We start from the raw sequence: 5,470 nt of genomic DNA, 5'->3' as shown, positions 1-5,470 counted from the left end.
GGTTCCACATGAATTTCAGATTGATTTTCTATTTCTGTAAAAAGTGCCACTGGGGATTTGACTAGTGGCACTGAATTTGTTTATTTCTTTGGAGGTATTGACATTTAAATGATATTAAGTCTTTTAGTATATGAACAGTAGTGTCTTTCCACTTGTGTGTCCCTTTAATTTTTTTCATCAGTGCTTTGTAGTTTTTAGTATGTAAGTCTTTTATCTTTTTGCTTAAATTTATTTTTGAGCATTTTATTCTTTTATTATTGAAAATGGGATTGTTTTTCTAATTTCATTTTCATGAAATTCATTGTTAATGTATAGAAATACAAGTGATATTTGTTGATGCTGAACCTGCATCTTGTAACTTCACTGAGTTTATTAGTATGTTTATTTATTTATTTAGACAGGTTTTGCTATGTTGCTGAGTTTTGTCTTGAACCTCTTACCTCAGTTCAGCCTGCCCAGTAGCAGGTGTGTGTCATAGCATCTAACTATAACAGGTATTTTTTTTTTTTACCATTCTAAAGAAAACACTTTATGACTTCAGTGACATATTATTCTTAAGAAGTCAAACACCTTTATATGCTTCCAAATACTGTGGACAATTTGTTTCTCAATACCGTACCAAGTGCCATTAAAGAGAACCCCATCCTCTGAACTGGCTTCCTAGTTATGGTGGGAAACGCTGTAAGGCAGGAGCTTGAGAATCACGTAGCCATTGGTGAACTCCTGTTAGCTTCTGTAGTTAAGTATCTGCAGGGTCACTCCAGTCAGTCACGGTTACTCAGCTGCTTTTTAATGTGCTCCATTCGTGAAGGGTCACCCCAGTCAGCCATAGTTATGAAGCTGCTTTTCACTGTGCTCAATACGTTTTCCTGACGAACTTCTGTTTTGGATCCCCTAGGTTTAGAAGCAACCCAGGCACTTGGCACTTGAGTAGAACTCGATTCATTCTTCAATGGTGGAGGTTCTTTCCATTCTTTCACAGTTTTCTTCCCCAAGGAATTTTCTTCTTCTAAGGATGATATGTCCCAGTCATCGTCGTCCACATCTGCGCACTTTAGTTCTTCTTGTAATCCTTCTTTTGCGATAAATGCCTCAGCCACATTAATCCCACCAACTGGCTTATTCACATTTTTTTTGCTGTGAACCATCAAACCATCTTTTCAATTTTTTCAGTGTTTTAATGGTGGTTACTGTGGGCTTGGGAGAAATGTCAGAGTCCTCCATTTTGCTTCCCTCAGTCCAGTCAGTGTCACTTTTGATGCTGCTCTTTCCATAGCTAGTCTTGTTGCTTTTAGAGGACTGCACGGGAAGTAAGTCTGGGGACATGTATGCCTGGATGAAGTCATCCTCATCCCAGCTCTTCCTCTGAACTGAAGGGAGGTGTCGTAACAGACAATGACTTTCTGGGAACAGGATCTTCTATGACATTTTTCTTATTTTTTGGAACAGGAGCAGTTCTTTCAGTATAAACAGATCTTTGTCTAACCAATATTCTGTTTTTGGGAGGAAGCTGGGCTGCTTTGGGTACTTCTCCAGTTGAAAGGGTTTCCATTTGAGAAATACTGGGCTTATCTGTAAAGAGTAATCCTCTCTCCTCAATTTTACAGCTGACCTGATGTTCAAGGAATTCTAGAATTTCCTGATTGTTGGGCATTTGTCTTTCTCTCTCATGTCTTGCTGAATGCACGGTTTTCAGCACTCTATTCAAGTGCTCACTAGGAATACCGCGGATATCGGCATTAATTCCCAGGGTTTCCAGTTTCTCCATCAAGCTCTGCTCCAAAACTGTTCTTATCTCCTTCGTGAGGGAGGGGTTGGTCTTCAAAGCTTTCTTTAAATGTGTCTTGTTATTTAATTTCTGTTCATTTTCCCTTCCTTTTTCTTCTTCTGAAAGTTTTTCTATGGGTTCCAGTACATGTGACGAGAATGCCTGTTCTACATGTGCCGTTGTTAGACTTGATTTAGCTTCTAAAGTCTGAGAGACGGAGGCATTCATGGGTATAGCTGGGACAACTGGCTTGGATTCAAAAGTTTGCTAAGCTAAAGAATTCCCTTTGGATTCACTGACACTGCTTAATGGTTTATTGGTATACTCTTTAATCTGCTGCCTCTGAGTGATAATCAGTTCGTTTTGCTCCTGGAGTCTCTGGCCTAGTTCTTCTATTCTTTTCTTGTAGAAAACATTGCTTGTATTTAGATCATCTATCATGAAGGTTTGAAGTTTCTCTATATGTGACAGAAGCCAGCTCTTCTCTTTCTTGTGTTCCTGATGGAGAGCTTGAACTCGAGCTGTCCACTTGCTTTCCTGGTTATCGAGAAGCTGCATCACATTTTGGAAATCCTGGGGATGTGGAGAACGGTCTTCTTTAAACTCATGTGCATCTTTTAATGTGCCTATGTTGGACTTAATCTGCATATTGGACTTCTGGATTTCTGATAATTGATATTCTAATGCTGAATTCTTAGAAGTTAGTTCTTTAAACTCCTTCATAAACATCTCCTTGACTTTTTCCATTTCATCAACTAGTTTCTCTTTTTCTTCTGCTTTCCATCTATCAAATAATTTCAGAAAGTCTTCCTCTTTTGTTTTTTGCATTTCATATTCCTTAGAGAATCTGATTGCATGAACGTGCTGAGCAGTCTCTAACTGAGACTTGGTAAGCTGCAGCTGCTCCTTCAACATGTCCACCTCCTTCTGGAGCTTGTCTGTCTGGGCCTTTGTTTTATACACAAGGTGAGAATCATCAGGGTGGTGGCGTTGAATGTGGCTTTGTAGATAAGCTTGGTTCATTAAAGGCCTTCTCACAGAAATGGCACTGGTAATAGCTGGCTTTGGCCTCGATCATCAGTTGCTGAGTAGAGATCATCTTCTTCCTGCGTTTACACTCCTCCTTGAGAAGCTTGATCTCCCCTGCCTGCTTGGTGAGCAGCTGCTTGCTGTGCTCACAGTCACCCAGGCTCTGATGCAGCCTTTCCTCCAGGCTGTGCAACTGCGAGGTGAGGAACTCCTGTGAGTGCATCAGGTACTCGATGGTGAGCTGCGCCAGGCGGATGAGCTTCAGCAGCACCGGGTCCACCCCCCGACTGGCAGTGTGGGCATTTCTCGTCCTCCAGTTTGCAGAAGGTTATGTTCATGATGTTCTCCTGCAGCATTAGCACCTCCACGGCCCCTGCCACCTTGTCCACGTCGATGGCGCTCAGACGGCGCCAATCCACGCTCTCCAGTCGCGGCAGGAACTGGAAGAAGGGCAGGGGGCCTGATGCCGCACTGGGGGGCACACAGGCCATGGAGGCCGCGCCTGCTGCTGCAGAGGCAGAGACGTCGGCCCCTCGAGGCCGCTGGCCAGAGGGTAGTAGACGTGCTTCTGGAAGGGCATGCTTGCGAGCCAGTCCGCTGCCTAGACTTTAATCATAGGCGCGATTCAGCTTCGCCTACCAGCCCCAAGCCACTTCCGGGCCGCCGCCGCCACACCCCTGGGAAGCCGGAGAAAACCAGGTCCCCGGCAGCGGCGGCGGCGGCCAAGGTCTGGGCGTCCAGGACGTTGCTATGGCAGCGCCCCGCTGGACCCAGAGCAAAGGGCGCGCCAGCCAGCGCACGATCAGCGTGTGCCCAGCGCCCTTATAAACTTGTGTGGCGGTTGCATTATTTTCTGGAGAGACTAAAATATTTCTAGTAGCAACTTGTAGACTTCAGGCCTCTCATTTTAGGGGTCTTCTGGGGGCTGCCAGTGGTTACCACAGAGATCAAGGAGCTGAGGAAAAGTCATACATTCCTCAATCCACCGGGGAGTCCCTGCTTGGACCAACCACCAGGAAAATTTTTTTCTTTCCTGGCAGGTCTGTGGACTGAGGGCTCCATCCACTGGGCTGCAGGATCAGCGGGAACAAGGGCTGTGGTCTCTCTTGCTCACTGATGCATCCCCAACACCTAGCGCAGGATCCGCACGGAGAGGGCCTTCAGAACTTGGACTCGTGAATAGAGAACTATGAATCAGGCGCTCAGTTAAGGAGATGTCAGCTCCTGGACTCATGTCCCTATTTTTTCTGCCTTGTGTTAGAGGGATCAACCCTTGTTCTGGATCAAGGGCCTCGGGGCAGAACGTGGAAGCGGTCCACGCGCCGATGCTGTGGTCCTGGAGAGAAGGGGAGCAGGCCCGAGGCACCCATCTCTGTTCTCTGCCACCACTCCAATCTAGGGCATCTTCGGTTCGCCACCCTTGCCCCTTTGATCAAAGCTCCCAGCTGCGCGCTCCTGGGCGGGTACCCGGCACTGCAGGCTGACGGAGAGTCTCAGGGGACCCAGATCCCAGGGGCTCTGCTGGCTCAGGCGGGGCTCATGGAGGCCGAGGAGCAGGCGGGCGCATTCCTTCTTCCAGGGTGCAAGATGAAGCGTGTCTCCTCTGGGCAAGTTGTGGCGAGGCGGGTCGCCTGGTGCCGCTCAGGGCTTTCCAGACTCCAGGCCACTGGCGCCTCAGAATCCCCCATCCCCCTCCCGCCCCCAACCCCTCAGCGATCTCCTTCTGGCCTCTTCCTCCACTGCCTGGCTCCTCTCTATAACAGGTATTTTTAAAATGGAGTTTTTAGGATTCTCTCCCGATATTATCACATTATCTGTAAACAAAGACAAGTTTTCTTCCTCCTTTCCAAGTTTGATACCTTTTATTTCTTTCTGTTGCCAAATAACTCTCCCAGTACTATTTTTGACTAGGTGAGGAATTCTTACTCCTGATCTGGGGGGAAAAGTTTCAGTTTTTATAATTAAGTGTGATTTTAGCTGTGGACATGTAGGCTTTATTATGTAAAGAACTTTCCATTTGTTCCTACTTTTTGAGCATTTTTTACTATGAAAGAGAATTATATTTTATCAAAAGTATTTTCTGCAGCTATTGAGAAAAACGTGAGTTTTATCCTTTATCATATTAATGTGATAAGCCACACATTAATTGACTTTCATATGCTGAACCATCCTTGAATCCTAGGGCTACATCCCATTTGGTCAGGGTATAAGATCACTGAAATGTACTTCTAAATTACCATTTGGTGGTGTATATTGTTCATAGTTGTCTCTTATAATCCTTTGTATTTTTGTGGCAACAAAGTTATGTCTATTCCTTTATTCATGATCTTATTGATTGATTTTATTTTCTTAGTGTAGTAAAAATTTGTCAATTTTGTTTATCTTTTCAGAAAACCAGCTATTAATTTTTTGACTTTAAATTGCTTTTCTGCTATCTATTTTAATTTTTTTCCTGTGATTTTTATTTCTATTATTCTGGTATGTTTAGATTTAGTTTGTTCTTCACTATTCTATTTCCTTGGCACATAAATCTAGTTTATTAAAGTTTTTCTTCTTCTTAATGTAGGCATTTTCCACAATAAACTACTCTCTTAGTCCTGCTTTTGCAGCATACCATGAGTATTGGTATATTGTAGTTTGTTTTTCTTTGTCTCAAAATATTTTCTAATCTCC

At 44.3% G+C, this 5,470-nt stretch overlaps 1 pseudogene; it reads right to left on the bottom strand.

Annotated features, from left to right (window-relative positions):
* Positions 1-764: 764 nt before the first annotated feature.
* Positions 765-3,377, bottom strand: LOC143390182 (cilium assembly protein DZIP1 pseudogene; annotated as a pseudogene).
* Positions 3,378-5,470: the final 2,093 nt, after the last annotated feature.

This window comes from Callospermophilus lateralis, unplaced genomic scaffold, assembly GCF_048772815.1.
Source record: "Callospermophilus lateralis isolate mCalLat2 unplaced genomic scaffold, mCalLat2.hap1 Scaffold_300, whole genome shotgun sequence".
Taxonomy (NCBI): Eukaryota; Metazoa; Chordata; class Mammalia; order Rodentia; family Sciuridae; genus Callospermophilus; species Callospermophilus lateralis.
The sequence above is the reverse complement of the archived record's forward strand: the minus strand, read 5'-3'. Positions and strand labels throughout refer to the sequence as shown.